This window comes from Lissotriton helveticus, chromosome 3_2 (genome assembly GCF_964261635.1).
Source record: "Lissotriton helveticus chromosome 3_2, aLisHel1.1, whole genome shotgun sequence".
NCBI classification, from domain to species: domain Eukaryota; kingdom Metazoa; phylum Chordata; class Amphibia; order Caudata; family Salamandridae; genus Lissotriton; species Lissotriton helveticus.
This window is the reverse complement of record NC_136062.1, coordinates 266,846,447-266,859,429: the sequence shown is the minus strand read 5'-3', so window position 1 is coordinate 266,859,429 and position 12,983 is coordinate 266,846,447.

Sequence of the window (12,983 nt, the reverse complement as noted above, 5' to 3'; positions counted from 1 at the left end):
AAGTAGGGGACCCCTATTGACAAAACTATACTAGTTATACATAGGGAAAGAAATCTGGTATGAAAAGGCCTATAACTAGTAACACAATAAAATACAAGTCTAAAAACCCACTATGTACATAACTGTCAACGACTACACAAATATATATTTCTTTATAGGATTTATTATTTTGAAAAAATATAGCTTTTTTTTGGTTGTCTATAGATAAATCATAATATCCCCTCATAGAACAGGCTATGAGAATAAATGGTTTGGAAATTAGGGGACCCCCTATTGAGAAAACTATACTAGTTATACATAGGGAAAGAAATCTGGTATGAAAAGGCCTATAACTAGTAACACAATACAATAACAGTCTAAAAACCCACTATGTACATAACTGTCAACGACTACACAAATATATATTTCTTTATAGGATTTATTATTTTGAAAAAATATAGCTTTTTTTTTGGGTTGTCTATAGATAAATCATAATATCCCCTCATAGACCAGGCTATGAGAATAAATGGTTTGGAAATTAGGGGACCCCTATTGACAAAACTATACTAGTTATACATAGGGAAAGAAATCTGGTATGAAAAGGCCTATAACTAGTAACACAATACAATAACAGTCTAAAAACCCACTATGTACATAACTGTCAACGACTACACAAATATATATTTCTTTATAGGATTTATTATTTTGAAAAAATATAGCTTTTTTTTTTTTTGGTTGTCTATAGATAAACCATAATATCCCCTCATAGAACAGGCTATGAGAATAAATGGTTTGGAAAGTAGGGGACCCCTATTGACAAAACTATACTAGTTATACATAGGGAAAGAAATCTGGTATGAAAAGGCCTATAACTAGTAACACAATACAATAACAGTCTAAAAACCCACTATGTACATAACTGTCAACGACTACACAAATATATATTTCTTTATAGGATTTATTATTTTGAAGAAATATAGCTTTTTTTTTTTGGTTGTCTATAGATAAATCATAATATCCCCTCATAGAACAGGCTATGAGAATAAATGGTTTGGAAAGTAGGGGACCCCTATTGACAAAACTATACTAGTTATACATAGGGAAATAAATCTGGTATGAAAAGGCCTATAACTAGTAACACAATACAATAACAGTCTAAAAACCCACTATGTACGTAACTGTCAACGACTACACAAATATATATTTCTTTATAGGATTTATTATTTTGAAAAAATATAGCTTTTTTTTTGGTTGTCTATAGATAAATCATAATATCCCCTCATAGAACAGGCTATGAGAATAAATGGTTTGGAAAGTAGGGGACCCCTATTGACAAAACTATACTAGTTATACATAGGGAAAGAAATCTGGTATGAAAAGGCCTATAACTAGTAACACAATACAATACCAGTCTAAAAACCTACTATGTACATAACTGTCAACGACTACACAAATATATATTTCTTTATAGGATTTATTATTTTGAAAAAATAAAGCTTTTTTTTTGGTTGTCTATAGATAAATCATAATATCCCCTCATAGAACAGGCTATGAGAATAAATGGTTTGGAAAGTAGGGGACCCCTATTGACAAAACTATACTAGTTATAGATAGGGAAAGAAATCTGGTATGAAAAGGCCTATAACTAGTAACACAATACAATAACAGTCTAAAAACCCACTATGTACATAACTGTCAACGACTACACAAATATATATTTCTTTATAGGATTTATTATTTTGAAAAAATATAGCTTTTTTTTGGTTGTCTATAGATAAATCATAATATCCCCTCATAGAACAGGCTATGAGAATAAATGGTTTGGAAAGCAGGGGACCCCTATTGACAAAACTATACTAGTTATACATAGGGAAAGAAATCTGGTATGAAAAGGCCTATAACTAGTAACACAATACAATAACAGTCTAAAAACCCACTATGTACATAACTGTCAATGACTACACAAATATATATTTCTTTATAGGATTTATTATTTTGAAAAAATATAGCTTTTGTTTTGGTTGTCTATAGATAAATCATAATATCCCCTCATAGAACAGGCTATGAGAAAAAATGGTTTGGAAAGTAGGGGACCCCTATTGACAAAACTATACTAGTTATACATAGGGAAAGAAATCTGGTATGAAAAGGCCTATAACTAGTAACACAATACAATAACAGTCTAAAAACCCACTATGTACATAACTGTCAACGACTACACAAATATATATTTCTTTATAGGATTTATTATTTTGAAAAAATATAGCTTTTTTTTGGTTGTCTATAGATAAATCATAATATCCCCTCATAGAACAGGCTATGAGAATAAATGGTTTGGAAAGTAGGGGACCCCTATTGACAAAACTATACTAGTTATACATAGGGAAAGAAATCTGGTATGAAAAGGCCTATAACTAGTAACACAATACAATAACAGTCTAAAAACCCACTATGTACATAACTGTCAACGACTACACAAATATATATTTCTTTATAGGATTTATTATTTTGAAAAAATATAGCTTTTTTTTTTGGTTGTCTATAGATAAATCATAATATCCCCTCATAGACCAGGCTATGAGAATAAATGGTTTGGAAATTAGGGGACCCCTATTGACAAAACTATACTAGTTATACATAGGGAAAGAAATCTGGTATGAAAAGGCCTATAACTAGTAACACAATACAATAACAGTCTAAAAACCCACTATGTACATAACTGTCAAGGACTACACAAATATATATTTCTTTATAGGATTTATTATTTTTAAAAAATATAGCTTTTTTTTGGTTGTCTATAGATAAATCATAATATCCCCTCATGGAACAGGCTATGAGAATAAATGGTTTGGAAAGTAGGGGACCCCTATTGACAAAACTATACTAGTTATACATAGGGAAAGAAATCTGGTATGAAAAGGCCTATAACTAGTAACACAATACAATAACAGTCTAAAAACCCACTATGTACATAACTGTCAACGACTACACAAATATATATTTCTTTATAGGATTTATTATTTTGAAAAAATATAGCTTTTTTTTTTTTTGGTTGTCTATAGATAAATCATAATATCCCCTCATAGAACAGGCTATGAGAATAAATGGTTTGGAAAGTAGGGGACCCCTATTGACAAAACTATACTAGTTATACATAGGGAAAGAAATCTGGTATGAAAAGGCCTATAACTAGTAACACAATACAATAACAGTCTAAAAACCCACTATGTACATAACTGTCAACGACTACACAAATATATATTTCTTTATAGGATTTATTATTTTGAAGAAATATAGCTTTTTTTTTTGGTTGTCTATAGATAAATCATAATATCCCCTCATAGAACAGGCTATGAGAATAAATGGTTTGGAAAGTAGGGGACCCCTATTGACAAAACTATACTAGTTATACATAGGGAAAGAAATCTGGTATGAAAAGGCCTATAACTAGTAACACAATACAATACCAGTCTAAAAACCTACTATGTACATAACTGTCAACGACTACACAAATATATATTTCTTTATAGGATTTATTATTTTGAAAAAATAAAGCTTTTTTTTTGGTTGTCTATAGATAAATCATAATATCCCCTCATAGAACAGGCTATGAGAATAAATGGTTTGGAAAGTAGGGGACCCCTATTGACAAAACTATACTAGTTATACATAGGGAAAGAAATCTGGTATGAAAAGGCCTATAACTAGTAACACAATACAATAACAGTCTAAAAACCCACTATGTACATAACTGTCAACGACTACACAAATATATATTTCTTTATAGGATTTATTATTTTGAAAAAATATAGCTTTTTTTTGGTTGTCTATAGATAAATCATAATATCCCCTCATAGAACAGGCTATGAGAATAAATGGTTTGGAAAGCAGGGGACCCCTATTGACAAAACTATACTAGTTATACATAGGGAAAGAAATCTGGTATGAAAAGGCCTATAACTAGTAACACAATACAATAACAGTCTAAAAACCCACTATGTACATAACTGTCAATGACTACACAAATATATATTTCTTTATAGGATTTATTATTTTGAAAAAATATAGCTTTTGTTTTGGTTGTCTATAGATAAATCATAATATCCCCTCATAGAACAGGCTATGAGAAAAAATGGTTTGGAAAGTAGGGGACCCCTATTGACAAAACTATACTAGTTATACATAGGGAAAGAAATCTGGTATGAAAAGGCCTATAACTAGTAACACAATACAATAACAGTCTAAAAACCCACTATGTACATAACTGTCAACGACTACACAAATACATATTTCTTTATAGGATTTATTATTTTGAAAAAATATAGCTTTTTTTTGGTTGTCTATAGATAAATCATAATATCCCCTCATAGAACAGGCTATGAGAATAAATGGTTTGGAAAGTAGGGGACCCCTATTGACAAAACTATACTAGTTATACATAGGGAAAGAAATCTGGTATGAAAAGGCCTATAACTAGTAACACAATACAATAACAGTCTAAAAACCCACTATGTACATAACTGTCAACGACTACACAAATATATATTTCTTTATAGGATTTATTATTTTGAAAAAATATAGCTTTTTTTTGGTTGTCTATAGATAAGTCATAATATCCCCTCATAGAACAGGCTATGAGAATAAATGGTTTGGAAAGTAGGGGACCCCTATTGACAAAACTATACTAGTTATACATAGGGAAAGAAATCTGGTATGAAAAGGCCTATAACTAGTAACACAATACAATAACAGTCTAAAAACCCACTATGTACATAACTGTCAACGACTACACAAATATATATTTCTTTATAGGATTTATTATTTTGAAAAAATATAGCTTTTGTTTTGGTTGTCTATAGATAAATCCTAATATCCCCTCATAGAACAGGCTATGAGAAAAAATGGTTTGGAAAGTAGGGGACCCCTATTGACAAAACTATACTAGTTATACATAGGGAAAGAAATCTGGTATGAAAAGGCCTATAACTAGTAACACAATACAATAACAGTCTAAAAACCCACTATGTACATAACTGTCAACGACTACACAAATATATATTTCTTTATAGGATTTATTATTTTGAAAAAATATAGCTTTTTTTTTGGTTGTCTATAGATAAATCATAATATCCCCTCATAGAACAGGCTATGAGAATAAATGGTTTGGAAAATAGGGGACCCCTAGTGACAAAACTATACTAGTTATACATAGGGAAAGAAATCTGGTATGAAAAGGCCTATAACTAGTAACACAATAAAATACCAGTCTAAAAACCCACTATGTACATAACTGTCAACGACTACACAAATATATATTTCTTTATAGGATTTATTATTTTGAAAAAATATAGCTTTTGTTTTGGTTGTCTATAGATAAATCCTAATATCCCCTCATAGAACAGGCTATGAGAAAAAATGGTTTGGAAAGTAGGGGACCCCTATTGACAAAACTATACTAGTTATACATAGGGAAAGAAATCTGGTATGAAAAGGCCTATAACTAGTAACACACTACAATAACAGTCTAAAAACCCACTATGTACATAACTGTCAACGACTACACAAATATATTTTTTTGTAGGATTTATTATTTTGAAAAAATATAGCTTATTTTTTTTTGGTTGTCTATAGATAAATCATAATATCCCCTCATAGAACAGGCTATGAGAATAAATGGTTTGGAAAGTAGGGGACCCCTATTGACAAAACTATACTAGTTATACATAGAGAAAGAAATCTGGTATGAAAAGGCCTATAACTAGTAACACAATACAATAACAGTCTAAAAACCCACTATGTACATAACTGTCAACGACTACACAAATATATATTTCTTTATAGGATTTATTATTTTGAAAAAATATAGCTTTTTTTTGGTTGTCTATAGATAAATCATAATATCCCCTCATAGAACAGGCTATGAGAATAAATGGTTTGGAAATTAGGGGACCCCCTATTGAGAAAACTATACTAGTTATACATAGGGAAAGAAATCTGGTATGAAAAGGCCTATAACTAGTAACACAATACAATAACAGTCTAAAAACCCACTATGTACATAACTGTCAACGACTACACAAATATATATTTCTTTATAGGATTTATTATTTTGAAAAAATATAGCTTTTTTTTTTGGTTGTCTATAGATAAATCATAATATCCCCTCATAGACCAGGCTATGAGAATAAATGGTTTGGAAATTAGGGGACCCCTATTGACAAAACTATACTAGTTATACATAGGGAAAGAAATCTGGTATGAAAAGGCCTATAACTAGTAACACAATACAATAACAGTCTAAAAACCCACTATGTACATAACTGTCAACGACTACACAAATATATATTTCTTTATAGGATTTATTATTTTTAAAAAATATAGCTTTTTTTTGGTTGTCTATAGATAAATCATAATATCCCCTCATGGAACAGGCTATGAGAATAAATGGTTTGGAAAGTAGGGGACCCCTATTGACAAAACTATACTAGTTATACATAGGGAAAGAAATCTGGTATGAAAAGGCCTATAACTAGTAACACAATACAATAACAGTCTAAAAACCCACTATGTACATAACTGTCAACGACTACACAAATATATATTTCTTTATAGGATTTATTATTTTGAAAAAATATAGCTTTTTTTTTTTTTGTTTGTCTATAGATAAATCATAATATCCCCTCATAGAACAGGCTATGAGAATAAATGGTTTGGAAAGTAGGGGACCCCTATTGACAAAACTATACTAGTTATACATAGGGAAAGAAATCTGGTATGAAAAGGCCTATAACTAGTAACACAATACAATAACAGTCTAAAAACCCACTATGTACATAACTGTCAACGACTACACAAATATATATTTCTTTATAGGATTTATTATTTTGAAGAAATATAGCTTTTTTTTTTTGGTTGTCTATAGATAAATCATAATATCCCCTCATAGAACAGGCTATGAGAATAAATGGTTTGGAAAGTAGGGGACCCCTATTGACAAAACTATACTAGTTATACATAGGGAAATAAATCTGGTATGAAAAGGCCTATAACTAGTAACACAATACAATAACAGTCTAAAAACCCACTATGTACGTAACTGTCAACGACTACACAAATATATATTTCTTTATAGGATTTATTATTTTGAAAAAATATAGCTTTTTTTTTGGTTGTCTATAGATAAATCATAATATCCCCTCATAGAACAGGCTATGAGAATAAATGGTTTGGAAAGTAGGGGACCCCTATTGACAAAACTATACTAGTTATACATAGGGAAAGAAATCTGGTATGAAAAGGCCTATAACTAGTAACACAATACAATACCAGTCTAAAAACCTACTATGTACATAACTGTCAACGACTACACAAATATATATTTCTTTATAGGATTTATTATTTTGAAAAAATAAAGCTTTTTTTTTGGTTGTCTATAGATAAATCATAATATCCCCTCATAGAACAGGCTATGAGAATAAATGGTTTGGAAAGTAGGGGACCCCTATTGACAAAACTATACTAGTTATACATAGGGAAAGAAATCTGGTATGAAAAGGCCTATAACTAGTAACACAATACAATAACAGTCTAAAAACCCACTATGTACATAACTGTCAACGACTACACAAATATATATTTCTTTATAGGATTTATTATTTTGAAGAAATATAGCTTTTTTTTTTTGGTTGTCTATAGATAAATCATAATATCCCCTCATAGAACAGGCTATGAGAATAAATGGTTTGGAAAGTAGGGGACCCCTATTGACAAAACTATACTAGTTATACATAGGGAAATAAATCTGGTATGAAAAGGCCTATAACTAGTAACACAATACAATAACAGTCTAAAAACCCACTATGTACGTAACTGTCAACGACTACACAAATATATATTTCTTTATAGGATTTATTATTTTGAAAAAATATAGCTTTTTTTTTGGTTGTCTATAGATAAATCATAATATCCCCTCATAGAACAGGCTATGAGAATAAATGGTTTGGAAAGTAGGGGACCCCTATTGACAAAACTATACTAGTTATACATAGGGAAAGAAATCTGGTATGAAAAGGCCTATAACTAGTAACACAATACAATACCAGTCTAAAAACCTACTATGTACATAACTGTCAACGACTACACAAATATATATTTCTTTATAGGATTTATTATTTTGAAAAAATAAAGCTTTTTTTTTGGTTGTCTATAGATAAATCATAATATCCCCTCATAGAACAGGCTATGAGAATAAATGGTTTGGAAAGTAGGGGACCCCTATTGACAAAACTATACTAGTTATACATAGGGAAAGAAATCTGGTATGAAAAGGCCTATAACTAGTAACACAATACAATAACAGTCTAAAAACCCACTATGTACATAACTGTCAACGACTACACAAATATATATTTCTTTATAGGATTTATTATTTTGAAAAAATATAGCTTTTTTTTGGTTGTCTATAGATAAATCATAATATCCCCTCATAGAACAGGCTATGAGAATAAATGGTTTGGAAAGTAGGGGACCCCTATTGATAAAACTATACTAGTTATACATAGGGAAAGAAATCTGGTATGAAAAGGCCTATAACTAGTAACACAATACAATAACAGTCTAAAAACCCACTATGTACATAACTGTCAACGACTACACAAATATATATTTCTTTATAGGATTTATTATTTTGAAAAAATTTTGCTTTTTTTTTGGTTGTCTATAGATAAATCATAATATCCCCTCATAGAACAGGCTATGAGAATAAATGGTTTGGAAAGTAGGGGACCCCTATTGACAAAACTATACTAGTTATACATAGGGAAAGAAATCTGGTATGAAAAGGCCTATAACTAGTAACACAATACAATACCAGTCTAAAAACCTACTATGTACATAACTGTCAACGACTACACAAATATATATTTCTTTATAGGATTTATTATTTTGAAAAAATAAAGCTTTTTTTTTGGTTGTCTATAGATAAATCATAATATCCCCTCATAGAACAGGCTATGAGAATAAATGGTTTGGAAAGTAGGGGACCCCTATTGACAAAACTATACTAGTTATACATAGGGAAAGAAATCTGGTATGAAAAGGCCTATAACTAGTAACACAATACAATAACAGTCTAAAAACCCACTATGTACATAACTGTCAACGACTACACAAATATATATTTCTTTATAGGATTTATTATTTTGAAAAAATATAGCTTTTTTTTGGTTGTCTATAGATAAATCATAATATCCCCTCATAGAACAGGCTATGAGAATAAATGGTTTGGAAAGTAGGGGACCCCTATTGACAAAACTATACTAGTTATACATAGGGAAAGAAATCTGGTATGAAAAGGCCTATAACTAGTAACACAATACAATAACAGTCTAAAAACCCACTATGTACATAACTGTCAATGACTACACAAATATATATTTCTTTATAGGATTTATTATTTTGAAAAAATATAGCTTTTGTTTTGGTTGTCTATAGATAAATCCTAATATCCCCTCATAGAACAGGCTATGAGAAAAAATGGTTTGGAAAGTAGGGGACCCCTATTGACAAAACTATACTAGTTATACATAGGGAAAGAAATCTGGTATGAAAAGGCCTATAACTAGTAACACAATACAATAACAGTCTAAAAACCCACTATGTACATAACTGTCAACGACTACACAAATATATATTTCTTTATAGGATTTATTATTTTGAAAAAATATAGCTTTTTTTTGGTTGTCTATAGATAAATCATAATATCCCCTCATAGAACAGGCTATGAGAATAAATGGTTTGGAAAGTAGGGGACCCCTAGTGACAAAACTATACTAGTTATACATAGGGAAAGAAATCTGGTATGAAAAGGCCTATAACTAGTAACACACTACAATAACAGTCTAAAAACCCACTATGTACATAACTGTCAACGACTACACAAATATATTTTTTTGTAGGATTTATTATTTTGAAAAAATATAGCTTATTTTTTTTTGGTTGTCTATAGATAAATCATAATATCCCCTCATAGAACAGGCTATGAGAATAAATGGTTTGGAAAGTAGGGGACCCCTATTGACAAAACTATACTAGTTATACATAGGGAAATAAATCTGGTATGAAAAGGCCTATAACTAGTAACACAATACAATAACAGTCTAAAAACCCACTATGTACGTAACTGTCAACGACTACACAAATATATATTTCTTTATGGGATTTATTATTTTGAAAAAATATAGCTTTTTTTTTGGTTGTCTATAGATAAATCATAATATCCCCTCATAGAACAGGCTATGAGAATAAATGGTTTGGAAAGTAGGGGACCCCTATTGACAAAACTATACTAGTTATACATAGGGAAAGAAATCTGGTATGAAAAGGCCTATAACTAGTAACACAATACAATAACAGTCTAAAAACCCACTATGTACATAACTGTCAACGACTACACAAATATATATTTCTTTATAGGATTTATTATTTTGAAAAAATATAGCTTTTTTTTGGTTGTCTATAGATAAATCATAATATCCCCTCATAGAACAGGCTATGAGAATAAATGGTTTGGAAAGTAGGGGACCCCTATTGACAAAACTATACTAGTTATACATAGAGAAAGAAATCTGGTATGAAAAGGCCTATAACTAGTAACACAATACAATAACAGTCTAAAAACCCACTATGTACATAACTGTCAACGACTACACAAATATATATTTCTTTATAGGATTTATTATTTTGAAAAAATATAGCTTTGTTTTTTTTGGTTGTCTATAGATAAATCATAATATCCCCTCATAGAACAGGCTATGAGAATAAATGGTTTGGAAAGTAGGGGACCCCTATTGACAAAACTATACTAGTTATACATAGGGAAAGAAATCTGGTATGAAAAGGCCTATAACTAGTAACACAATAAAATACCAGTCTAAAAACCCACTATGTACATAACTGTCAACGACTACACAAATATATATTTCTTTATAGGATTTATTATTTTGAAAAAATATAGCTTTTTTTTGGTTGTCTATAGATAAATCATAATATCCCCTCATAGAACAGGCTATGAGAATAAATGGTTTGGAAATTAGGGGACCCCCTATTGAGAAAACTATACTAGTTATACATAGGGAAAGAAATCTGGTATGAAAAGGCCTATAACTAGTAACACAATACAATAACAGTCTAAAAACCCACTATGTACATAACTGTCAACGACTACACAAATATATATTTCTTTATAGGATTTATTATTTTGAAAAAATATAGCTTTTTTTTTTGGTTGTCTATAGATAAATCATAATATCCCCTCATAGACCAGGCTATGAGAATAAATGGTTTGGAAATTAGGGGACCCCTATTGACAAAACTATACTAGTTATACATAGGGAAAGAAATCTGGTATGAAAAGGCCTATAACTAGTAACACAATACAATAACAGTCTAAAAACCCACTATGTACATAACTGTCAACGACTACACAAATATATATTTCTTTATAGGATTTATTATTTTTTAAAAATATAGCTTTTTTTTGGTTGTCTATAGATAAATCATAATATCCCCTCATGGAACAGGCTATGAGAATAAATGGTTTGGAAAGTAGGGGACCCCTATTGACAAAACTATACTAGTTATACATAGGGAAAGAAATCTGGTATGAAAAGGCCTATAACTAGTAACACAATACAATAACAGTCTAAAAACCCACTATGTACATAACTGTCAACGACTACACAAATATATATTTCTTTATAGGATTTATTATTTTGAAAAAATATAGCTTTTTTTTTTTTTGGTTGTCTATAGACAAATCATAATATCCCCTCATAGAACAGGCTATAAGAATAAATGGTTTGGAAAGTAGGGGACCCCTATTGACAAAACTATACTAGTTATACATAGGGAAAGAAATCTGGTATGAAAAGGCCTATAACTAGTAACACAATACAATAACAGTCTAAAAACCCACTATGTACATAACTGTCAACGACTACACAAATATATATTTCTTTATAGGATTTATTATTTTGAAGAAATATAGCTTTTTTTTTTTGGTTGTCTATAGATAAATCATAATATCCCCTCATAGAACAGGCTATGAGAATAAATGGTTTGGAAAGTAGGGGACCCCTATTGACAAAACTATACTAGTTATACATAGGGAAATAAATCTGGTATGAAAAGGCCTATAACTAGTAACACAATACAATAACAGTCTAAAAACCCACTATGTACGTAACTGTCAACGACTACACAAATATATATTTCTTTATAGGATTTATTATTTTGAAAAAATATAGCTTTTTTTTTGGTTGTCTATAGATAAATCATAATATCCCCTCATAGAACAGGCTATGAGAATAAATGGTTTGGAAAGTAGGGGACCCCTATTGACAAAACTATACTAGTTATACATAGGGAAAGAAATCTGGTATGAAAAGGCCTATAACTAGTAACACAATACAATACCAGTCTAAAAACCTACTATGTACATAACTGTCAACGACTACACAAATATATATTTCTTTATAGGATTTATTATTTTGAAAAAATAAAGCTTTTTTTTTGGTTGTCTATAGATAAATCATAATATCCCCTCATAGAACAGGCTATGAGAATAAATGGTTTGGAAAGTAGGGGACCCCTATTGACAAAACTATACTAGTTATACATAGGGAAAGAAATCTGGTATGAAAAGGCCTATAACTAGTAACACAATACAATAACAGTCTAAAAACCCACTATGTACATAACTGTCAACGACTACACAAATATATATTTCTTTATAGGATTTATTATTTTGAAAAAATATAGCTTTTTTTTGGTTGTCTATAGATAAATCATAATATCCCCTCATAGAACAGGCTATGAGAATAAATGGTTTGGAAAGCAGGGGACCCCTATTGACAAAACTATACTAGTTATACATAGGGAAAGAAATCTGGTATGAAAAGGCCTATAACTAGTAACACAATACAATAACAGTCTAAAAACCCACT